Source organism: Mesoplodon mirus (genome assembly GCF_964341445.2).
Source record: "Mesoplodon mirus genome assembly, chromosome: 7".
Taxonomy (NCBI): Eukaryota; Metazoa; Chordata; class Mammalia; order Artiodactyla; family Ziphiidae; genus Mesoplodon; species Mesoplodon mirus.
In genome coordinates this window covers 93,416,267-93,442,458 of record NC_138983.1, presented here as the reverse complement: position 1 = coordinate 93,442,458, position 26,192 = coordinate 93,416,267, and the positions used below count along the sequence as shown (strand labels likewise).

The 26,192-nt window shown below is 44.2% G+C and overlaps 1 protein-coding gene and 1 pseudogene across 2 annotated transcripts in view; one reads left to right on the top strand and one right to left on the bottom strand.

Annotated features, from left to right (window-relative positions):
* The window catches only part of LOC309807669 (interferon regulatory factor 6-like), a 1,069,421-nt gene that overhangs the window by 765,108 nt on the left and 278,121 nt on the right, over positions 1-26,192 (bottom strand). The gene's annotated exons all lie outside the window — the stretch shown is intronic.
* Positions 6,344-26,192, top strand: part of LOC309808881 (forkhead-associated domain-containing protein 1-like) — a 101,508-nt pseudogene continuing 81,659 nt past the window's right edge. The window contains exon 1 of the transcript in view: positions 6,344-6,436. The product of the transcript in view is annotated as a forkhead-associated domain-containing protein 1-like (transcript). The remainder of the gene's footprint in view (positions 6,437-26,192) is intronic.

Genomic DNA, 26,192 nt, shown 5'->3' with positions numbered 1-26,192 from the left:
TTGGGTGGCATCATGGGGCTTGCAGGATCGACCAGGGATCGAACCGGGCAGTGAAAGCACCGAGTCCTAAACACTGGACCGCCAGGGAATTCCAAGACCCTTTTAAATAGGGTGATATTTGAGTAAAAATCTGAAGGAGCTGAAGGAGATCCCTGGGGGAAGTGCCTGGTAGGGAGAAGAAACAGTAACTGCAAAGGCCCTGAGGCAGAAATGTGCCTGGAGAGTTGAGCCTGACCCTCTCTGTTCCTCTGAAGTTACCACTCAGGGCCCCGGCCTCTGTGGTCACTCCTCATACATTCCTAAGGTCTTTCTGGTCGAATGGAACTAACCCAGGCAGAACCTTCCAGGCTGACTGAGGGCCTGGAAGAGATTTCTAGGGACAAGTGCTGGGGGGGCTCTGCGATTCAACTGCAGGGTTGAAAAAGTCCTGAGGTTTTGCCAAGCTTTTAACAAATGCACAAGGAATTTGCAAGAATGCAACAAATTCATTCCTGGACCATGCTCCAGAGCTGCCTAATCAGAATCTCTGAGGTCTGTGCCAGGGAATGTGCATTTCTAAGAGCCTCTAAGCATGTGGGAGCATCTTTACCATATATTCCATCCCATATCTATTTCCATGATTTTTCTCTCTTATATCGTCTTCTAATTGACTAGAGTGGAGTCTGCCATCTTTCATCTTTCTCAGATGAATATTTTGAGTTTGTCTTGGGGCACCTTGTCCGTCATTTCCTGCCAGGGAAATGAGGCATTCTGTAGCTAGTCAGCAGGGCTGTTCTGCTCCCAGACAGAAGGGGCTGATTTGAAAAAGGTGACATGGGGTGAGGGGAGATAGTTGGCATTTGCATGTCTTCTCCACACGCTCCATCCCCCCAGCCCCGTGCCCATGGGGAGTGCGGGGGGGTTTCTTAAGGATCTGATCCAGGTCAACACTGGGGCCACCGTCTGACCTTGTAGGGACTCAGGTGATGTTTGTAGAAGTAAAGAACACATGAATGAATAAACGCGAGTTTTGACAGGGAAGGACAGGAACAGTAAGGCTGTGGGCTTGTAAATACCCTTTTCCTAGCACGTGGGAGAATCTTCCATTCTTTCAGAAGTGTTCCTTCCACCCCACCCATCTTCCATCTCCACCCCCACCCCTAGAAGTGATGGTCCCCCCCAGCTTACTCTGTTTTCTCCTCCACAACAGAGAGAACTAGAGTTTCGGGTGGGACGGGGGGTACTAACCTCCAAGCTTCTCGTGGCTCAGCTCCATTACCCTCCCACGCCTGACCACCCCCTCCTCAACGCACCGAACCTAGAGCTAAGGTCAGTAGGAAGGATTCTTGAGTCTGCTGCTTCCCCGCTGTAAGACTTGGAGCTACTTCTGTGAACACTGAGCCTGTTTCTCCATCCTCTAGCGGGCAGGTCGGGGAGGGCTCGCAGCGCTGCAGCGGGCTGTAATTGGCCGGGTGCTCCCAGCGCACCTCCCCCTCATCCTTGGGCGCCGCGCACGCCACGCCCCTCCCCAGCTCGGCCGTCAGAATGGCGTTGCCGTGGCGACGTTTGTAAAAAGGCCGGGCGGGCGCGCGGGCTGCGGGCCTTCGCCCAGAGACTCCGCGGGAGGGCGGCAGAGCGGAGGTCAGGGCTCTCGGCGGAGGACGAGGCGTGGGCTTCTTCCTCTGGCCAGGTGAGAGCGGCGCGCGAGGAGGCGGCGGGCGGAAATCTGGGCCGGAGGAGGCCAGCCCTGCGAGGTCAAGGGCGTTGGGGTAGGCAGGGGACCCGGCGCCAGCCGAGTCTGAACTCTCTGATCCAGGCTCGGGTCGCCAGGAGCACCCCAGAAAAGGTGCCCCAACACCAGCCATTCCTTCCTAAGTGCAGCCCCTACCTCGCCCCCCAAGGGAGGCGGCACGGAGCTTTAAGCCTCTCCTGGGCACCAGCTCTTGGATGTCCTGTGGGTATAGCTGGGATTAAGAGAGGAACCCCTGTTTCCTCTGATTTATGGACAACACCCACCCAATGGTCAGAGACACACACACACACACACACCCGCCCCTTACCTGAACTCCCCTTCTTTAAGGAACTTTGAGGCCACTGTAAACCTCAAAAGAAAGTTTGTTCCTATAGCCCAATTCTGAGCCATCCAAAGTGGTCGGGGGAATGCAGATGACTGAAGCCCTTTTGCTCTTTCCTGTGGATGGTGCTCCATGGCACTGAGTAAGAACGAATTCACAGAGCTCCACACATTCAAATTACTTTGACAGTGTTTTCATGCAAGGAAGTGATGCACAGGGCAAAATGAAGGTGGAGAAATATTGTCCAATCCAAAAGCTAAAGAGATAGAATTTAGGTTTTCCAAGGAGTCATCTAAGCTAGATATTGACAGGAAAAATGAAAGGTAGTTACTATCAAAGCTTCCTAGCCAGCTGGCTGTACTGACTTGCTTTGAGGTGTCCTTTGTATTTTCATTCACTCAGCAAGTGTTTCCCAAGCACCTACTATATGTCAGGTTCTGCCCCCCCGCCGCCCCCTGCCCTGGAGAAGGGGTAATGCACAGAGCTGGCAGGAACTGCAAAGGGTCTGACATTTGACCCTGTTTGAAAGTTAGTAAGTTAGCCTGCCCAGCTTATAGTTCCTGGCAGAAGACAAGAGACTCCTGGGCCAGAAACAAAGAACTTGATTACTCACAGCACAGCTGACATAAAAGGCAGCAGAGCTGCATATGCACATTGGTTCCTGTTGCCCTGAAAGTCCCTCGGGCTGGTACAGAGCAGCCAGTGTGGATGCTGTGCGCACAGTGGGTCTGTGTCCCAGGTAAGGAACTCCAAACTCAGGAAACTGCAATCTTTGAAAGGGGCTGCTAGCAAACCTGCCCAACTTTTGCCCCAGAAGGAGCCGTTATCTTTATTAGAAACATTACCTCTATCCTCCCAGGCTGTTTGCCATACAAGCATCCTCAGAAAGTGAGTGCAGGACAAAATCTTTCAATGCCTTTGCTCTGAAGATGGGTACAAACACAACATACCCATGAAGAATCGCTTCTGAACAAAATGAACACAGTCCTGGTTTTCCAGGAACATATATGTTAGTGAAAGAGAAACCAACAGCAAGCATAACTAAAGAAAGGAACAAGAACATGTCAGAGAATGATAAGTACAAGGAAGGAAACACAGCAGGGGAAAACTAGCAGGGGAATAACATGACTGAGGGTGCCTTTAGCCAGAGTGGTCAGTCAGGTGGTTGCCCCAAGGGGGGACGTCTGAGCAGAGAGAAGACCCCAGCCTTGGGGACGTCTGGGGTGAGAGCTAAAAAACAAATATGCACATGATCCAAGTTTAAGTTTTCGATTAGTGGCGTTTCCTGTGGTTTTCCTGCAGAAGAGACATTTCTTGGAAGTTTCCATTTTAGCTTAATTAGACTTGAATGTGTTGCGTGCTAACATGGTCCTCTGCAATTGAAGATTAATAACTGAAGGCAGCAGAGCATGGTTCTTTGGGAAGAGGAAATGTCTTTTCCCCTGTATACATGACAGCGAACTTAATCAAATGTATTTCTCATTATCTGAAAGCATCAATATTTGTGGGACATCCACAGGCCTCAAAGTTTACAAATATAAACTATCCTGCTTATTTTTATTTCTCTTACCCCCAGGTAGGGTCTCGTCTTCCTTTCAGAGGATAGAATGCTGGTTTCAAGGACTTTCTTTTACTACATGTGCCAAGTGTCAGCAGACAGTGCAATTCCCCCACCCCTACTCTGCCCCACCAGCAGCAATGGAGGTTTGTACACTGATTACATGCAAAGGCTCAGAGTTGTCACACACTTACTATTGTGTGACCTTAACTTCTCTGAGTCTCAGTTTCCTCATTTGTAAAGCGGGACAATACTGACACCTGCCTCGCAGGGTGGTTCTGAGGATGAAAAGAGGCCATGTGTGTAAAAGGATAGCCCAGTGCCTGGCACTTAGTAGGGATTCAGTGATGGAATGATGATGGAGATGTTGATGGAAAGCAGAGCCAGACCGGAGACCCTCTACGGTCAGACCTAGATGATTTTTGTTTTTATCCACAGTCTAACAACTTCACACTTCAGTGACCTTTCAGTTGAAAAGAGACTTTGGGGACTTTCTTGGTGGCTCAGCGGTTAAGAATCTGCCTGCCAATGCAGGGGACACGGGTTCGAGCCCTGGTCCAGGAAGATCCCACATGCCTCGGAGCAACTAAGCCAGTGCACCACAACTACTGAGCCTGCACTCTAGAGCCCGCGAGCCACAACTAGGGCCCGTGTGCCACAACTACTGAGCCCACGTGCTCCAACTACTGAAGCCTGCACGCCAGGAGCCCATGCTCCACAACAGGAGAAGCCACCACAATGAGAAGCCTGCGCACCGTGAGGAAGAGTAGCCTCCGCTCGCCGCAACTAGAGAAAGCCCGCATGCAGCAACGAAGACCCAACAGAGCCAAAAAAAAAAAAAGGAAAAAAAAGAAAAGAGACTATCTGTGACATGGCACTGAGATGGATCAGAATTCCAATATCATGTGAATTATCATCAACATCTTGGAACCAGCTGAAGTCACTGAAATTTTTATGTTTTAAAACACATGTATATATGGGCTTCCCTGGTGGCACAGTGGTTGAGAGTCCGCCTGCCGATGCAGGGGACACAGGTTCGTGCCCCGGTCTGGGCGGATCCCACATGCCGCGGAGCGGCTGGGCCCGTAAGCCATGGCCTCTGAGCCTGTGCATCCGGAGCCTGTGCTCTGCAACGGGAGAGGCCACAACAGTGAGAGGCCCGCGTACCGCTAAAAAATAATAATAATAATAAATAAATAAATATAAAAAAAATAAAAAACATGTATAGGGCTTCCCTGGTGGCGCAGTGGTTGAGAATCTGCCTTCTAATACAGGGGACATGGGTTCGAGCCCTGGTCTGGGAAGATCCCATGTGCCGCGGAGCAACTAGGCCCGTGAGCCACAACTACTCAGCCTGCGTATCTGGAGCCTGTGCTCCACAACATGAGACGCCGTGATAGTGAGAGGCCCGTGCACTGCGATGAAGAGTGGCCCCCACTTGCCACAACTAGAGAAAGCCCTCGCACAGAAACGAAGACCCAACACAGCGAAAAATAAATAAATAAAATTTAAAAACATGTATAGGATTTACTTTGAAATGCATTAAAATATAAAATGTATAGATGGGTAGATATGTGATAAAGCAAATAGAACAAAATGTTGATTGTAGAATCTGGGTGGTGGTTCTATAGAAGTTCACCATCCACTTCTTTCAACTTTTCTGTGTGTTTGACATTTTCATAATAAAATGCCAGCAAAAGATACGTACAGAGTCTTGACCGTACAGCCAAGCTATAATCTTGATATTTTGTCTTTGGAAATCATTTTTTTTTCAACCTAAATATATGAAGGAATGCGGTGACTTAAAAAGAAAGTATCTTCTAGTGCCCATTTCCTCGATGACTGACTCTTCCACACTTTAAGAAGCTCTGTAGAAGTTGGGGTTTCTTGAGTCAAAGTTCAGAAGCCCAAGATTAATAACAGTCACAATCACAGTAGGACAAATGGGTGTTTAGTGTAGCAATCACCATTCTAGATGCTTCACATTTAATCCTCACAAAACTCTTTGGGATACAGAGTATTATTAGCCCCATTTTACAGATGAGGAAACAGAGGCATAGAGAGAGAATAAGGAACTCACCCAGAGTCACAGAGCTAGTAAGTGGTGGGTTAGTAACACTGAGTATTTGATTCTGTCAGATAACTAACCCCAAACTAAGCTTAATGGGAGGTGGAGAGCAGTTATCAGTGGAATTCAGATTTGTTTCGGTTTTGTTTTTTTTTTTGCTATTGCTTGTTTGTGCTCTGAGTTACATAAAGGATGTCCTCTTGTGATCAGAAGCAAGCTCATCTATGCCGGCTATCACTGTTAAAAGGACAGTCTTGGGCCTCCCTGGTGGCGCAGTGGTTGAGAGTCCGCCTGCCGATGCAGGGGATACGGGTTCGTGCCCCGATCTGGGAGGATCCCATATGCCGCGGAGCGGCTGGGCCCGTGAGCCATGGCCGCTGGGCCTGCGCATCCGGAGACTGTGCTCCGCAACGGGGGAGGCCACAACAGTGAGAGGCCCGCATACCGCAAAAAAAAAAAAAAAAAAAGGACAGTCTTAAAAATGTGCAGAATTATCATTGTGATCATTGTTAAATCCAGCTATCCACTCCTACCTCTGCTGACTTCTCCTGTGGACATTATGGTGTATTCCATTCATTCTAAATATGACATTGAATAATTAGAGGACTGTATTTTTCTAACAAAATTATTTTCTGAAAACCTTTTATAGGGAAAGCAGAGAATATGAAAGCCTATCTAAAGAGTGCAGAAGGCTATTTTGTCCTGAATAAAAGCACTACGATTGGAAGGCATGAAAATTCAGACCTTGTTTTAGAGGTAAGACCTCTTCCTAGCCAGTCCCCGACCCTCCCTACCCCTCACACCACCAAAAGTCCTTACTGTTCTGTGGACTCCAGTCTCTTGTAAAGCACAGCCTCTGGCTAACAGTCCCAGCCTTCCTCGGTGTGCCACCAATAACCAATCCCGGCATGTGCTGGGTCTCCCTGGCACATGTGGTAAGAATGAGCACAGTGCAAAGTGTGATGGGCCCTGTGTCCTTTGCTGACTATGTCTGCAGTGTCCCACCCTGATGGCGTGGTTTGGAAGGTGGGCTTAGAGCTGATGCTTGACCTTCACCTGCTCCGCGTCTGGCAGCCACGGCCACCTGAAGTGCCCAGCTTGAGCAATGGCCTCTCGCCCTTTCCAGAGCTTCTGGAGACTATGGGCCCCTCAGAGCCCTCCCGTGCCCCCGTACCTCCAAGTAGTAAATCAGGGTAAGCCCTGGGCATGGCCTCAGTGCTCTCTCACTTCATTTCATTCCATTCTCTGAATTAGCTGTGGCTTGGTCCACAGTCCCAGCTCATTGACAGCCAAGGAAGTTGGAAGAAATTGTAAGTAAGGAATTATAAAAACAGTGGCTTTGAGGGCTTCCCTGGTGGCGCAGTGATTGAGAGTCCGCCTGCCGATGCAGGGGACACGGGTTCATGCCCCGATCCCGGAAGATCCCACATGCCGCGGAGCGGCTGGGCCCGCGAGCCATGGCCGCGGAGCCTGTGTGTCCGGAGCCTGTGCTCCGCAACGGGAGAGGCCACAGCAGTGAGAGGCCCGCGTACAGCAAAAAAAAAAAAAACAAACAAAAAAAAACAGTGGCTTTGAGCCTTTTAACATTTTGAAAGGGATTAAAATATTGAAGCAGAAAGAGAAATGCAATGGAATCCCTTTAGGACTGTGAAAGGCAGACCACTCTCAGACTTCACTCAACAGAGTTTTTTAAACTTTATTTTGAAATAATTATAGATGCACAAATGGTAGAGAGAATGGCACGAAGCATGTGTGGAGTCCTGTGCCATTTTACCACGTGTGGATTTGGGTGTGGCCATCAGGATATAGGAGTATTCCATCATCAGAGATGTCCTTTGTGATGCTCCTTTTATAGTCACAATTCCTCCTCCCACCGTCGTCCCCACGCTCCGAAAAGCACTAATCTGTTCTCCGTCTCTATAATTTTCATCATTTATCTATGACCTTTGCGATTGATTTTTTTTTTTTTTTTTTAGTCATTGTAATGCCCTTGACATCCATTTAGGTTATTAGCTTGTTCTTTTATTGCTGAGTAATAGTCCACGGTATGGACGTATCACCTATGTTTAACCATTCACTTTTTGAAGGACATTTTGTTTCCATTTGGGGCTATTACAAATAAATGTACCATAAACATTTGTATACAGGTTTTTGTGTGAGCATAAGTTTTTATTTCTCTGTGATAAATGCTCAGGAGTATGATTGCATGGATTAACATATGTGTTTATGTATATTCGGTTCGTAAAGAAACTGCCAGGCTTATCCAGCATGGCTGTACCATTTTTCATTTCCACCAGCAATGTATGAGACACATCCTCACCAGCAATTAGCATAAACACTGTTTTTCATTTTAGCTGTTTTAGTAAGTGTGTAGTGGTATCTCATCATAGTCTTAACTTGCATTTCCCAAATCGATAGTGATGTTAAATGTCTTTTCATGTACGTGTTTGCCTTCTGCATATCCTCTTCAGTGAAATATCTCTTCATATCTTTTAAGTGTCTCTAATCGAATTGTTAATTTTTTTACCATTGAGTTTTGAGAATTCTTTATGTATTTTAGATATGAGTCCCTTGTCAGATAGATGGTTTGCAAATATTTTCTCCCATCCGTAGCTTGTCTTCTCATTCTCTTAGCAGAGTATTTCACAGAGCAAAAGCTTTAACTTTTGATGAAGTCCAGGTAGTTATTTTTTCTTTTATAGATCATGCTTTTAGTGTCATGTCTAAGAACATGCCACAAGGTCCCTGACCCTGAGGATTTTCTCTTATGTTTTCTTCTAAGTGTTTTATAGTTTTATGTTTAAATCTATGAACCATTTTGGGTTCACTGTCGTTTATGATGTGAGATTTAGGTCAAAGTTCATTTTTCTTGCATGTGGATATTTAGTTGTTCCAGAACCATTTGTTGAAAAGACTATCCTTTCTCCATTGAATTGCTTTTGCAAGTTTGTCAAAAATAATCTGGCCATACTTTCTATGGGGGCTACTTCTTAGTTCCCTATTATGTTTCATGGATCTATTTGTCATAATGGATCTACCATTATGAGATAGCCTTGATTACTGTCGCTATGTAAGTCTTAAATCAGGTAGAGTGATTCCTCTCACTTTTCTTTAAAAAAAATTTTTAACCTATTCTAGTTCCTTTGCCTTTCCATTTACATTTTAGTGTAAGCCTGTCTGTATATACAAAATATCATGCTGTAATTTTGATTGGAATTGTGTTTAATCCTATATAACAATGTGAGAATAATTGATATACTCGTACATTGTCTTCCAATTCATGATCATGGTATATTTCTCCATTTATTCAGTGTCTCTCATGAGTGTTTTGTAGTTTTCAGCATACGAGTCCTGAACATGTTTTGTTAGATTTACACTTAAGTATATCTCTCTTTTTTTTTTTTTTTGAGTGATTGTAAATGGTATTATATTTTTAATTTTGGTGTCCACATGTTCATTGACAGTATATAGAAATACAGTTGATTTTTGTATGCTTCTTGGTATCTTGCAACCTTAACTGCACTTTCTTATATAAGGGCTTTTGTAGATTTCTTGGGATTTTATACATAAACAATCATGTCATCTGCAAATAAGAACAATTTTATTTCTCCTTTCAGAAAAGGAGATGTGAATGCCTTGAATCTTCTTTTCCTTCCTTTATTTCCCTGGTTAAGACTTCCAGGACTCTGCTGAACAAAAGCAGTTTATAAATCCTTATATTCGCTTGTTCCTGACCTTAGGGGAAAGCAGTTACTCTTTCACCGTTAAGTAGGAGGTTAGCTGTAGGGTTTTATACATGTTCTTACCAAGTGAGAAATTTCCCCCTTTATTCCTAGTTTTCTGAGAATGTTTATTGTAAACGCAACAGATTTAAAGATAACTCCATGAACGTCCCCGTGAGATTCTCCTCCATGATATGGTCTCCCTTCAAGGACACAGAACATCTGTGCAGTGTGCAAAGTGGGAGGAAAAAGAAGAAGAAGAAGAACTGTAGTTTCTTCTTTATCCTAACAAGGCATAGATTTGGGGTACTTTATTTCCTGTCTGGCTAAAGTAGAGACAGAGATCTCTGTTTTGAACCGGCCTATGATATTAGAAAACTGTAGTAATTTTTAAAAGCACAGGCTTTGGAGATAGACAGAGCTGGGTTTGAATCTCATTAGGCTACTTTGTGGCTGAGTGACTTCAACCAAATTACTTAATCACTCTGAGCTCCTTTTCCCTGTCTGTAAACCTCTTACCTCACAGGGTTATTCTGAGGATTAAGTGAGAAATGCATATAAAGAGCCTGGCATGTGGTGGTCAGTGAATGTCACAATGATCATTATTATGGTCTCATAAAACAGAGATTGAGAAGAATCCTCAGAGGTGCACAGGGTTGAGATGAGGATCCACTGACATTAATAAGCCATTTGGAAAAGGGAACTAATGAGGACAGTTATTAACTAGACAGAAATTGAGTTGCATTCATTGTATATAAATAATTGACTGCTTACTGCTCCTCGGACTTAGCTTAAGAAATACGTCACTAGGCTTCCCTGGTGGCGAAGTGGTTGAGAGTCCACCTGCCGATGCAAGGGACACGGGTTCGTGCCCGGTCCGGGAATATCCCACATGCCGCGGAGCGGCTGGGCCCATGAGCCATGGCCGCTGAGCCAGCGTGTCCGGAGCCTGAGCTCTGCAACGGGAGAGGCCACAACAGTGAGAGGCCCGCGTACCGCAAAAAAAAAAAAAAAAAAAAAATTCAGGGATTTATATTACTAAAAAGTCATCATTGCATTTACCCAGAGGTTACATCTAACAAATAAAAAAGATTGTTTTATTTGCCTGGATCAATCCTAAAGAATAGGCAGTCATGCTTCTAAAGATTTCTACTCATCAGCAAGGCTGACGTTGTTTTGACTATTGGTATCCTAGTATTTCGACATCATTTACTCTTTCCGATAATGGAAGGTAGTTACATGCTTCTTGTTTTTAAAAATTGGGAGAAAGGAAAATATAAGGAAGAAAATAAAAGTCACTTGTAATCATTTGGCTCAGGGAAAAATCAATATTGATATTTGCAGGGTTTTACCCTCCAGACTTTTTTCTATATCCTGTAAGGAGTTTGGTTCCCTAAGGCAACAGGAAGCCTGTTTATAGCCAGGCTAGTGAGAACTGTTTATAGTCAACAGTGATAACTGTTGCTATCACTCATTCATTGCACAGTATTTACCCAGAGCCTCAGCACCGAGCCTAGTCTAGGGGTACAGTGATGGCAGAACTGGACATGGTCCCTGCCATCAGGAAGCTGCCAGGAGAGAGAGAAATAAGTCAAATGATCCCACAAAGGTGTGACTAATTCCATTCCAACATTGGGGCTGTAAAGGAAAGGAATATGGAAGACAAGGAGGACTTAACTAGACAAAAGGAGAAGGGAATGGCATGTGCAAGGGCCCTGGGGTGGAAGAGCATATTGTGAATCCAAGGGACTGAGAGAAAACCAGGGCGTCCAGAAGTCAGAGTGGGAAGGACGAGGGCTAAGGGACAAGTCGGCCTCCTTCATGTCACCATAAGGGTTTTGATCTTTATCTGAAAAGCAGTGGGAAGAAGGCTTGAAGGATTGTAAACAAGGGGGAGACCTGCCAGTGAACATCCCAGCTGCTGTGTGCAGGCGAGCCATCAGGAGCTCTATTCACAATCTCCCCTCTCCCATTTTACATGGCTCAAAAGTCTCAGCCTTGCTCATTTCACAGCTAAACCTTGCAAGTTATAATTTATATGATTTGATGTGCCTTGTAAACTGTAATCTTTAGAGTTGGATGTGGCTGTTATTTAAACTGTGCTGAGAAAGGGACTCAGTTCTTCCAGAATGAAGAAACACCAAAGCCAGTGGTTGTTGGATTTTCCGTATGTTTAAGAGTGGTTGTTCAACATGAACTCCTAGGCATTCTGACCCAGTGGGTTTGGGGTAGGGCCCAGGAATCTTCACATTATATGCTCCCCAGGTTCAGGTGGGGGGAATGGAGTCCCCTGGAGTTGGCTCCAGGACCACACTTTGAGAACCCCACCATCAGTGCTCCCTCCCTCTCCCTTCTTGATCAGCAGAGCTCCTGCTTGTGTGTGTGTGTGTGTGTATGTGTGTGTGTGTGTATTCTTTCAATAAACTTTGTTTTGAGGAAAAGAGAAGCGAAGGGTAAACAATGAAGGGCTGACTGACCCTACCCCTCCCCAGGGACTCCCCCAGTCCCACCCTGGGGAAGTCCCAGGATCCCTAGAAGACTGAGCTCTAGGACAGCCCAAGTCAGTGCAGGGCTGCAGCTACGAGGGTGGAGATTGAAGAGAAAAAGAAAGAACAGACATGACAGGGGGATGAAATGCTGGTGTCCACCCCTCACCCTCGGTGATCAGTGTCCTGCCAGCCATCTCCTTTCTCATGGGTGGAGCCATCTCTCCAGCCTGTGTCAGCCCTTCTAGCGTGGGATCTGAGGGTCGTGAAGCCAGACTGATCTCATACACACACACCAGATCCCATCCAGCCGGATGACTCTCGTCCCTTTTCCTGGCCCCTGCCAGTTCTGGGCTGCCTCTCAGGAAAGAACCAGAGCCTACACCATAATCTTGTTTATTATTATTAAACAAGGCTGCTGGGATTCTCCTATTATTTGCATCATTTCACAGACGTGCAGGTATGTCTGCTCTGTCAAAGGACACATACAGCTGTAACTCTGATGGGCATGGCCAAATTGTCCACCAGAGGTTTCCGGATGTGGTGTCCTGCCAGCAGTGGACACCCGTCTCCCACTCCCTCCCCAGCCTAGGGTGCTGACCCCCCATTGGATCTTCACTGATCTACGGGGTGAAGTATGGTACCTGTGTCATTTTAATTCACATTTCTGTTATTCTAAGCGAACACCTGCATTTTGAGACATAAGGTGACAGGTGGACTCTCTGTGGGGAAATCCACGGACTGAAACAGGCCTGGGAGGGTGCACTTGCTGGCTCCCCATCTGCATCGCACTTGTCCTCCTGCCTGGGTCGTGCTCCCATCCTCCCCCCTCACCCCCACCTCACCCCTGGCTTCTCCACAAGTGCTCCTTGCTCTGGGGGTTCACCTGTTTGGTCTCACCAGTCCTCAGGGAATGTTTTGTCCCCTGTTTGGGAACTGGCGGCTGATTTCATTGGTCAGTACCCAGCACAGCAATTGATGGGACTAGTTTCTCACCAGCAGGTGGAGGGCTTCCAAGAGGAAAAAGTTCAGAGGAAAGGGCTAGATCGTGATCTCATTTTTCTCATTTTTTTTTATTGTGGTAAGATATGCATAACATAAAATTTACCATCTTAACCACTTTTATTAAGTGTGCAGTTCAGTGGCATTAAATATATTCACACTGTTGTGCAGCCATCACCCCCATCCATCTCCAGAACTCTTTGAATCTTGCAGAACTGAAACTGCACCCATGAAACAACAACTCCCCTTGTCCCCCCATCCCAGCCCCCAGCAACCACCGTTCTGCTTTCTGTCTCTATGACCTTGGCTACTCTGGGTATCTCATATAAGTAGAATCATAACAGTATTTGTCTTTTCATGACTGGCTTCTTTCACTGAGTATAATGTCTATGTTCATCCATGCTGTAGCATGTGTCCGAATTTCCTTCCTTTTTTAAGGCTGAATAATATTCCATTGTGTGGATTCACCACATTTTGTTTATTCATTCATCTACTGATGGACACTTGGGTTGTTTCCACCTTTTGGCTGTTGCAAACAATGCTATGAACATGGGTGTATAAATATCTCTTCAAGGCCCTGCTTTCAGTTCTTTGGGATATATACCCAAAAGTAGACTTGCTGGATCATATGATAAGTTTATTTTTAATTGTTTGAGGAACTGCCATGCTGTTTTCTATAGTGGCGGCACCAAGTTACATTCTCACAACAGGGCACAAGGGTTCCACTTTCCCTGCGTCCTCACCAACACTTGTTATTTCCCTTTTTTTTTTTATACTAGCCATTCTGATGGATGTGAGATGAAAGAAAGATCATAATCTATTTTTTTTTTTTTTTTTTTGCATTACGCGGGCCTCTCACTGTTGTGGCCTCTCCCGTTGCGGAGCACAGGCTCTGGAAGCGCAGGCCCAGCGGCCATGGCTCACGGGCCCAGCCACTCCGCGGCATGTGGGATCCTCCCGGACAGGGGCACGAACCCGCGTCCCCTGCATCGGCAGGCGGACTCTCAACCACTGCGCCACCAGGGAAGCCCCCATAATCTTTTGAATAGCATACATAATACAAACAGCTACAGCATACATTTATGGACTACTTACTGCATCTCACATGGCTTTATACATCATCTATGTATGTTCTGTATATATATTTATAGAATTATATCCACAAAACAAATCCTGTGCGGGTGAGAACTACTATTATCGTTATTATCCTCATTTGATGACATGGACATGGGACTCAGAAAGGTTAAGGAACTGGCCCAAATCACACAGCTAGACGGGGGAGGTGGGGCTGAGTTTCAGACTGAGCTGACTCAACCTTCTAAAAACAAAAGCTTCACTTTTTGAGTGTAAATTTAGCTTTGGGAACATCTAATATCTAAATTGGAAATTCTCAGTTAACTGAGATAACAAGATAATTGACTAAGCTAGGGAAATTCCACCCTGTGGAATGGAGAATGGGGGTTGTCAGTGAAATGTGAGATCAATGTTCTCGTGATCCTCATTCATGCAACAGACTGAGGTGGTGCCATCTAGGGGGGGATTTGGGTAAAGAGGAAACGTTGACCTGGTGCTTTCCCAGGAAGAGGAGCATTGGGGCTGTTAAGTGGGGGCCCAGCAAGAAACACCACTTATCTCTCCAATACAGCCAGAGTAAGTTCTCTGCTTATAAGGACTGGTGGAGTTCAATTAGTCCCACCTGGATAACCCAGGATAGTCTCCCACTTTTTAAAAAATTTTTAAAAAGTTTTTGGCTGGGTTTGGTCTCCGTTGCTGAGCACAGGCTTTCTCTAGTTGCAGTGAGCGAGGGTTACTCTTTGTTGCGGTGCACGGGCTTCTCACTGCAGTGGCTTCTCTTGTTGTGGAGCACGGGCTCTAGGCACGCGGATTCAGTAGTTGTGGCACGTGGGCTCAGTAGTTGTGGCTCGTGGGCTCTGGAGCGCAGGTTCGGTAGTTGTGGCACACGGGCTTCGTTGCTCCATGGCATGTGGGATCTTCCCGGACCAGGGCTCGAACCCGTGTCTCTTGCATTGGGAGGCGGATTCTTAACCACTGCAACACCAGGGAAGTCCTTAGTCTCCCTCTTTTAAGAGCACTGATTAGTAACCTTGACATCATCACAGTCCCTTTGGCCATGTCATGGAGCATATTCCCAGGTTCTGGGGATCAGGGCATGGGCATCTTTGGGAGACCATTCTGCCCACCACATTAATACTACCACCTGACTGGACCGTTGCTTTGGGACTGGTCTGAGAGCTTTCTGGAAGAATCAGTAGGATCAATGCCACAGGCCACGGAGAAAGATGGCTGGATGAGCTGGCAGGTGATAATACCGTTACCAAGAGGGCAGGAAGCAGGACTGGTTGAGTGAGCACCTCAACATCCCGGAAGCGGCCAGGCAGTTTGGGGCCTTGAGATGAACCAGGGGTTGGAAATACACACCTGCGAATCGAGGGGGTGGCACAGTGGCCCCAGCTCATGGACAGAGTGCAGAGGAAACGGACATCTGAGGGGAGAGGAGACCGGCGTGGAGACCTGGAAGCAGTCAGAGAGGTGAGGGAGCGCTGCTGCCAGGCTGAGGGTATTCATCACAGAGACAGCTTGCTTTGTGCCAGGTACTGTTCTGGGCACTTTCGAGTGTATTAACTCATTTCATCCTTAGGAGGTTAGTGTTGTTTGCCCCACTTTACAGATGAGGGCGTTGAGGCACAGATAGGCTGAGTATCCTGCCTGAGGTCACAGAGGGAGGCTGGGGCACTGGGCACCACGCTCGGGCAGTCTGATTTCAGGACCAGCCTCTCCTGAGGCCTTGCCGGTCCACAGGGCTCTCCCGGGGAGACCGGGGAGGAAGGATCCAGCTGACAGGGAAGCAGAGAAGCTTCTTCTTTCCTTCCAATCCCAGACCCGTCGTCTCACCAGCGCCTGGCCGTTTCCTCATATCCTTATTCTTTTGAAAACCCCATTTTTTTTTTACTATTTCTGCACTACATCCCTTTCTGGAGGCAGTGGGGGGATGGGGCTGGGGGATGGGATAGCCTAGAACCAAAAGGTTAAAAGAAATAGATAAAACACACACACAGGGCCTCCCTGGTGGCGCAGTGGTTGAGAGTCCGCCTGCCGATGCAGGGGATACGGGTTCGTGCCCCGGTCTGGGAGGATCCCATATGCCGCGGAGCGGCTGGGCCCGTGAGCCATGGCCGCTGGGCCTGCGCGTCCGGAGCCTGTGCTCCGCAACGGGAGAGGCCACAACAGTGAGAGGCCCGCATACCGCAAAAAGAAAAAAAAAAAAAAAAAAAAAAAACACACACACACACACACAAACACACACACACAAGTTAATTTCAAAAATGTTATCCCACTCCTTTGAACATGTCACCAAGCAGTACCTTTTGTCGATCCTACGAAGCCCAGCTTATCAAACTCATTTTTGCTGCTCAGGGAGCAACCAAAGAGAAGCAAAGAACCGTGCCCCAGGCTGCACAGCTGGAAGGTAGCAGAGGTGGGACTTGAACTCAAGGCTTTCTAACTCGAGAGCCCATCCTCTTGCTCATAATAGAGAACATTTCCCATTTGCCCTATGTTCTCTTCTAAGTGCTTTAGTATGTATTATATCATTTATACGTCACCAGTAACATAAGACTGTCCTTTTGTTACCTTACAGATGAGGAAGCTGAGGTATCACTTGCCCAAGGTCACCCTGCTAGGAAGTAGGAGAGCTGGGCTCGAGCCCAGTCTAGTAACCACCACGTTGCCCTGCTCCCCCAACCCCTGAACCACCAGGCCACGTGCCTCTCTCTGACAACTGTGGCACATGTCACAGGGAGGCCGAGAGCCCGAGGAGGCCCCCGAGGGCAATGGCAGTGGGTTGAGGACCCAGCGGGAGAGGAACCTCTTGAAGCCATTTGACAATAAAGGAAAGGAAGGGGGAAGGGGCGGTGTTTCCAGGCCAAGGGGGTGGTGAGCACGTTCACAGGTTAGACGGAAGTTACACTGTCAAGGTGAGGATGCAGAAGAGGAGATGGTTGAGGAGAGGGACCAGACCAGGGTGGGATGAAGGCAGGACCACCCGGAGGCCCTTGGCAGCTAGGAGAAGTCTTGAAGGTCCCATCTAGGAGCTTCTCCATGCCTGGGAAGTCCAGGTCCTGGCAGGGAGCTGAAGGCACATTCACAGGGGTGTGGAGTGATGGAGAGGAGTTTCCTGAAGGGACTCCATAGGGAGTGGGCAGGGCTCAGAGAAACCACAAAGGATAGTGCAGGGCCCAGAGCTAGTATGAGTGAGGACTGTTCCCACCCCCAGAGCTGAGGGGTGAGGGGCAGGGGCATTTCCTGGGTCCCGGAGACCCCGAGGGCTGGTTAGAGTCCCTCTGAGGGAAGCTGTGTGGCCCCACAGAAAGGAAGCCAGGGGAGTAAGTACCCCAACCTCTCTCCTCCCTGCTCTGATCTCTAACCCCCCCATTGGCCAAACCCAACAAGAAACCAGACACAAGGAGCCCATCAGCCCATGGATGTAGCTGCACAGGTGGGCCTGCTGGGCAGAGGGCACCGTGTAAAGGGATGGAGGAGGGTCGGGAGAAGCAGACGGAGAATGCTGGCAGGTGCAGGAGGTGAAGACCTAGGAGGCTGTTGTCAAAGTAGAATGAAAAGCCTGAGAGCAGGGACCTGCTGGCTGGGGGGCCCAAAGGGCACTGGGCCAGCCTCAGGACAGAAGTGTGAGGGTGGCAGGAGGGTTTGGGGGCCGGGATGGACTTGAAGGAGCTGGTGAGCTTGAGCAGGGCCCAGGCTGGGTGAGCGTAGGGCATTACCCATAGGGAGCAAACAGGGAGCAAAGGCTACGTGACTCAAGGAGAGGACGAGACAGAGGATAAGGAAGGCCGGGAGCGCAAGGTTATGGTCTGAGATGGGGCTTCCCAGTGCCAGGTGATGCAAGGTTGAAACCTAGCTCCAAAGGACGGTTCCAGGTACACGTCGAACCTCAGCGACAATGTCAGCGAACCTCAGGGCAACGTCATAACTAAGTCAGCTTCCCGAGGAGGCTTCCTTAAAGCACAGGGGTCATCAGAGCAGATGGTCATTGTTAATAGAAGTTTAAACGTCTCAATATTTTATGGACTCACTATATACTTTTTAAAGACATTTTCAATGCAGGAGCCTTAAAAAATGCACTTGTTTTCTATATTAGGTCCTGCCTGTCTCCTCTCTCATTATTAAATCACTCTCTACTCTGAAAATCACAGGGTACAAATCAAAGGTACAAGTTTTGGAATTAGACTTGGGTTCAAACCCTGACATTGCCCTGGGCCAGCATCCTGATGTTGAGTGAGTCCCTTCATCTTAGCCATTTTTTAAATCGTGGTAAAATACCTATAAAGTTTACCGTCTTAACCACTTTTAAGTGTACAGATCAGTAGTTGTAAGTTATTCACATTGTTGTGCAACCAGCCTCAGAATTTTTCATCTTGCAAAACTGAAACTGTACCCATTAAACAACAATTCCCCGTTTCCCCTTCCCCAGCTCCTGGCAACCCCCGTTCTATTTTGTTTCTATGAGCTTGACTACTTTATGTACCTCACACAGTGGAATCATACAAAATTTGCTTTTTTGTGACACTTACTTCACATAATGTCCTCACGGTTCATCCATGTTGTAGCATGTGTCAGAATTTCCTTCCTCCTACACTGAATAATATTCCACTGTATGGATGGACCACATTTTGCTTATCCAATCATCGGTCAGTGGGCACTTGGGTGGCTTCCACCTTTTGGCAATTGTGAATAATGCTACTATAAACATGAGTGTACAAATAACTCTTTAAGTTCCTGCTTTCAATTCTTTGGGGTATATACCCAGAAGTGGACTTGCTGGATCATATGATAATTTTATTCTAAATTGTTTGAGAAGCCGCTCTACTGTTTTCCATATCAGCTGCACCATTTTACATTCTCAGCGGTGCATAAGTGTTCCCCTACTCTACATCCTTGCCAACACTTGTTATTTTCTGTTGCTGTTTGTTTGTTTTTGATAGTAGCCATCCTAATGGGTATGAGGTGGTATCTCACTGTGGTTTTGATTTGAATTTCCCTAATGACTAGTAATGTTGAGCATCTTTTTATATGCTTGTTGGACATTTATATATCTTCTTTGGAGAAATGTCTATTCCAGTTCTTTGCCCATATTTGATCAGGTTATTTGGGGGTTCTTTTTTGTTGTTGTTGTTGAGTTATAGTTCTCTATATATTCTTCATATTAACCCTTTTTCAGATTTGTGATTTGCAACTATTTTCTCCCATTCTCTAGATGGCCTTTCACCCTGTTTATTGTGTCCTTTGATTCACAGAAGTTTTAATTTTTGATATAGTTGAATTTATCTATTTTTACTTTTGCTGCCTATGCTTTTGGTATCATATCCAAAAATGCATTGCCAAATCCAATGTCATAAAGCTTTCCTCCTGTGTTTTCCTCTAAAAGTTTTATAGTTTTAGACTATGTTTAAGTCTTTGATCCACTTTGAGTTAATTTTTATACATGGTGTAAGGTAAGAGTTCAACTTAATTCTTTTGCAGTCTTTCCCAGCATCATTTGTTGAAAATACTGCTCTTTCCCCATTGAATAATCTTGGCACCCTTGTCAAAAATCATTGGACCATATATGCAAAGTTTTATTTCTGTGCTCTCTATTCTATTCTATTGGCCTATGTGCCTGAGCTTATGTCAGTATCACACTGTTTTGATTGCTGTACCTTTGTATGCAGTAAGTTTTGAAATCAGGAAGTGTGAGACCTCCAGCTTTGCTTTTCTTTCTCAAGATTATTTTGGCTATTTGGGGCCCACTGAGATTCCATATGAATTTTAGGATGGATTTTTCTATTTCTGCCAAAACTGCTGTTGGGATTTTGAATCTGTAGATCCTGCTGTGTAGTAATGACATCTTCACAATATTAAGTCTTCCAACCCACGAATACAGGGTGTCTTTCCATTTATTTGTGTCTTTAATTTCTTTCAGCAGCACTTTGTAGTTTTCAGTGTACACATCTTTTACCACCTTGGTTAAATTTATCCCAAAATATGTTATTCTTTTTGATGCTATCATAAATGAAATTATTTTCTTAACTTCCTTTTCAGATTGTTCATTGTGAGCATATAGAAACACAACTGATGTTTGTGTGTTGATTTTGTGTCCTACGATTTTGCTAGTGAATGTTATTTTTTAGTTCTAAGAGGGTTGTGGTTTTTCATGGACTCTTTAGGATTTTGTACATGTAAGATCATGTTGCCTGTGAACAGAGATAATTTTACTTCTTCCTTTCGAATTTGGATGCCTTTATTTCTTTTTCTTGCCTAATTGCTCTGGCTAGGACTTCCAGTACTTTGTTGAATAGAAGTGGCAAGAGCAGGTATCCTTATCTTATTCTTGAAATTAGAGGAAAAGCTTTCAGTCTTTCACCTTTGAGTATGATGCTAACTGTGGGCCTTTCATATTTGACCTTTATTATGTTGAGGTAATTTCCCTCTATTCCCTGTTTGTTGAGTGCTTTTATCATGAAAGAGTGTTGCATTTTGTCAAATGCTTTTTGTACATCAATCGAGATGACCATTTTTTTCCTTCTTTCTGTTAATGTGATGTATTACGTGGATTAATTTTCATATGTTGAACCATCAAGTCTGCATTCCAAGAATAAATCCCACTTGGTCATAGTGTATGATCCTTTTAATGTGCTGTTGAATTCGGTTTCCTCCTATTTTGTTGAGGATTGTGGTATCAGTGTTCATAAGAGATATTGGTCTGTAGTTTTCTTGTAGTGTCTTTGTCTGGGTTTGGTATCAAGGTAATGCTGTCCTCTCACTTCACCTTTTGAGTCTCAGCTTCTTCATCTCTAAGATGGAGATAATAATAGAGTCCCTGTTTAGGGCTGTCATGCAGATTAAATGATAAAAATGCACACAAAATGCTTCAGCAGGGCCCAGTTCACAGGAAGCCCTCAAAATATGTTAGAGGATGATAAGGATAATAATAAAAATAATAATAAATAAATAACAGTTCATCTCATAGTTGGACAGCTCAGTAGGCTGGGGCTTAGAGAGTCAGTCTGTATTAGCAGCAGGGCGTCTGTCCAGTAGCAGCATTTAGCAATTTTCCAAGTAAAGGGAGCGAGTGATATTATAGGGCCAAACTAGGAAGCTGTCTCCTGGCCTAACATGTGGTAGAGGCTCACCCAAATTTGTGGAGTCATTTAAAACTTCCTGCTTGCTTTGATTTCTTAATAATGGCTTGACAGTTTTTGAGGAACTGAAAGCAGTGAAGCCTGGCAAGAGACAAACAAAATGTAACACACAGAATTTCTCTCATTCATGGGTTATCAAAGGTTCAAAGGACACAAAGATCAATGGCAATGGTGATGAAGATGATGTGGGTGACATTTTCCAAAGAACTAATGTGTTTTCATTTTTTTTAATACTTTATTTTTTTGAACAGTTTTAGGTTTACAGGAATTTTAGCAGAGAATACAGAGAGTTCCCATATATCCACCCCTCCAATACACACAGTTTCCCCTATTATTAACATCATGCATTAGTGCGGTACATTTGTTACAACTGATGAACCAATATTGATATGCTATTATTAACTAAGTCCATAGTTTACATTAGGGTTCACTCTTTGCGTTGTACGTTCTTTCCTTTTGACAAATGTATAGTGACAAGTATCCACCATTACAGTATCATAAAAAATATTTTCACTGCCCTGAAATCCCCTGTGCCCCTCGTCTTCATCCTGAGCCCCAGAGCCCCTGTGCCCCTGGCAAGCACTGATCTTTTACTCTCCTTATAGTTTTACTTTTTCCAGAATTTCATACAGTTGGAATCATACGGTATGTAACCTTTTCAGACTAGGTTCTTTCACTAAGCAATATGCATTTAAGATTCCTCCATGTCTTTTTTGTTATTTGATAACTCATTTATTTTTATCACTAGTATTTCATTGTATGGATGTACCACAATTTGTCTATCCATTTACCTTTTAAAGGACATCTTGGTTGCTTCCAGTTTTTGGCAGTTATGAAGAAAGATGCTGTAAGCATGTATCCAAAATCAATGAGTCTTCATGGATATAGAGAACAGACTGTGGTTGCCAAGGGGGAGGGGGTTGAGGGAGAGATGGAGTGGGAGGTTGAGGTTAGCAGATGTGAGCTGTTACATCCAGGATGGAGAAACAACAAGGTCCTACTGTAGAGCACAGGGAACTATATTCAATATCCTGTGATAAAGCATAATGGAAAAGAATATTTTAAAAAGAATGTATATATATGTATAACTGAATCACTTTGCTGTACAGCAGAAATTAATACAACATTGTAAATCGACTACATTTCAATAAAATAAATAAATAAACAATATAAATGAGTCTTAAAAATCAACAATAAGAAACCAAACAACCCAACTTAAAAATGGGCAAAAGAGCTCAACAGACACCTCACCAAAGAAAATCTACAGATGTCAAATAAGCATATGAAAAGATGTTAAACATCATATATCATTAAGGAATTTCAAATAAACATGAAATATCTCTTCATTTATTTAGACTACTTTGATTTCTTTCATCAACATTTTGTAGTTTTCTTCATATACCTCTTCATATAGCTAAGTATTTTGTTAGATTTATTCCTAAGTACTTCATTTTTTTTTTTTGGTGCAAATGTAAATGGTGTTGTGTTTTTAATTTCATATTCCACTTGTTCATTGTTGGTATATAGGAAAGCAATTGACTTTTGTATATTAATCATGTATTCTGCAACCTGGGTACAATTGCTCATTAGTTCCAGGAGGGCTTTTTGTCGGTTCTTTGGGATTTTCTGCATAGACAATCATGCCATCTGCAAAATGGGCAAAAGATCTGAACAAACACCTCACCAAAGAAGATTTCTTTTTCCTTCCCAATCTATCTTTTATTCTCTTTTCTTGCCTTGTTGCATTAGCTAGGACATACAGTACAATGTTGAAAATGCGTGGTGAAAGGGGACATCTTCACCTTATTCCTGATCTTAATTGGAAAGTTTCTAGTTTCTCACCACTAAATATGACGTTAGCTTTAGGGTTTTTATAGATGTACTTTATCAGGTTGAGGAAGTTCCCCTCCATCCCTAATTTGCCAAGAGTTGTTGTGGTGGTTTGGTGGTTTGTTAGTTTATCATGGATGGTGTTTAATTTTGTCAAATGCTCTTTTTGCATCTACTGTTATGATAATGCGATTTCTCTTCTCTACGCTGTTGATGTGATGGATTACATTAATTGATTTCCAAATGTTGAACCAGCCTTGCATACCTGGAATAAATCCCACTTGACTGTGGTGTAGAAGTCTTTTTATACATCACTGGATTCAATTTGCTAATATTTTGTTGAGGATTTTGCATCTATGTTCATGGGAGGTATTGGTCTGCAATTTTCCTGTTTTGCAATATCTTTATCTGGTTTTGCTATTAGAATAAGCTTGGCCTCACAGAATGAGCTGGGAAGTGTTCTCTCTTCTATTTTCTGGAAGAGATTACTGAGAACTGATATCATTCTTTCCTTAATGTTTGATAGAATTTACCAGTGAACCCATCCAGGCCTGGTGCTTTCCATTTTGGAAGGTTATTCATTATTGATTCAAATTCTTTACTAGATATGAGTCTATTCAGAGTATTTATTTCTCCTTGTGTGAGTTTCAGTAGATTGTGTCTTTCAAGGAAATGGTCCACTTCATTAACTTATAAAATCTGTGGGCATAGAATTATTCATAATATTCCTTTATTATCCCTTCAGTGTCCATGAGATCAGTAGTGATGCCATCGCTTTCATTTCTGATCTGAGTAATTTGTATCTTCTCTCTTTTTTTCTTGGTTATCCTGCTAGAGGTTTGTCAATTTTATTGATCTTTACAAAAAAAAAAAAACCAAACAGCTCTTTATTTTGCTGACTTTTCTCTCTTGTTTTCCTGCTTTTTATTTCATTCATTGCTTCTTTTCTTGTGCTTGTGGTAGGCTTATATTGCTCTTCTTTCTCTAGTTTCATAAGGTGGAAGCTTAGGTCTTTTCAAATGTATGCCTTCAATGCCATAAACTTCCCTCCAAGCACTGCTTTCACTGCATCTTGCAAATTTTCATAGGTTGTATTTTCATTTTCATTTAGCTCAAGATAAATTTTTATTTCCCATGAGACTCCCTCCTTGACCCATCTGTTATTTAGAGGTGTGTTGTTTAATCTGAAAATATTTGGGTATTTTCCAGCTGTCTTTCTGGTATTGGTTTCTAGCCTAATTCCATTGTGTTCTGAAAACGTACTTTGCATAATTTCTATTCTTTTACATTTGTTGAGGTATATTTTGTGGCCTGGAATGTGGTCTGCTTCATGAATGTTCCATGGGAGCTTGAGAAGGATGTGTGTTTTGTTGCTGTGGGATGAAGCTGTGTGGTTGCCAGTTAGATCCAGATGATGGTAGTGCTGTTCAGTTCAACTTCATTCTTACTAATTTTCTGCCTGGTGGGTCTGCCCGTCACTGACAGAGGGCTGTTGAGGTCTCCAGCTACCATGATGGATTCATCTGCTTCTCCTTGCAGTCCTATCAGTTTTTGCCTTCCATACTTTTTTTTTTTTTTTTTTTTTTTTTTTTTTTGCGGTATGCGGGCCTCTCACTGTTGTGGCCTCCCCCGTTGCGGAGCACAGGCTCCGGATGCGCAGGCCCAGCGGCCATGGCTCACGGGCCCAGCCGCTCCGCGGCATATGGGATCCTCCCAGACCGGGGCACGAACCCGTATCCCCTGCATCGGCAGGCGGACTCTCAACCACTGCGCCACCAGGGAGGCCCTGCCTTCCATACTTTGATGCTCTATTGTTGGGTACATACAATGAAGGACTGTTATGTCTGCTTGGAGAATCGACCCCTTTATCACTATGTATCGCCTCTCTTTATCCCTGATAACTTTCCTTCCTCTGAAGTTGGATCTGCCTGAAATTAATAGAGCTACTCCTGCTTTCTTCTTGTGTTTCAGTATTTTAAGTGCCAAAGTGTTTGGTAGGAATTTGAAAAGTGGGTAAAGGCACAGTCATTTGAATCAGGCAAACCTGGGAACAAGCCAAGCGAGTCAAAGTGGCTGACTGTGGGCACACTTAATCGTTCTATGCCTCAGTTTCCTCATCTAAGAAATGAGTAACTATCGGACCTACTGTACAGCACAGGGAACTATATTCAATATCTTGCAGTAACCTGTGATAGAAAAGAATCTGAAAAAGAATAGATATTATATATATGTATAACTGAATCACTTTGCTGTACACCTGAAACTAACACAACATTGTAAATCAACTAGACTTCAATAAAAAATTAAATTTTTTTTAAATGAGGAACTATCCCTTTGAATTATTGTGAAGATGAAACGGGATAATGCAGTAAAGCACTTAGCAAATTTCCTGGCATTTGTGTAATTACACATAATGTGTCATTAATATATTCTACTAATATATGCAGTTATATTATTATCTATTCATATACTATAAGCTATTATTAATATAAGCTATTGGTTATAATTATATTGTGGGACATCAGTATAGATTTCTAAGTCCAAGTACTCTCTATGAAAGTTGGATGAGGCACTCTGAGAAGAGTGACTTATAAAATAGTTGCAAAGTCTCAGGCTGGAGTGGATGGCTCATAGGCAGTGTCCTGAGAAGACAGAGGACTTCGCACGTGCCCTGCAGCCCATAGTCTAGGGCGCCGGGGCGAGGGGGGTTGTGATATTTCCTCCTTGGTGCCGAGTTTTACTCATTCTTCTTATTAAAGTGGTTACACAGGAGGTTTCTGACGCCACTGACAAATCACTGTCTGGGGTCTCTCTCTTTTGAGGGAAATGTGGTCACACCAGGGCCCCTATTGAAAAATAGATCATCTTTGGTTAGATAAATTCTGATTAGCTTTTAAGAAGCAACAGTAATAATTAAACACATGGGAAAAACCTTCATTGTACACCAAGGCTTTTAAAAGGTAGTTATAAAACTATGTTTTGTGGTGTGAGCTCAATTGTGTTTAAACTTTTTAAAAAGATTGTAAGCATAGAGAAAAGACTGGAAGGATGTGAACCACCGTGTTCTCGGTGCCTGCCTCTGGGGGACGGGAGTCTAAGTGATTTTAATGTCTTCTTTGTGTTTTTCTCTAGTTCTCATTTTCTGCATTATTACAAAAAACATGTTATTTTAAAAATGAATAGAACAAACAACAATTATTACAAAACCTCCCCTTCACTTTAACACTTGCAGTAAATGGACAGTTGTCACTTGCCA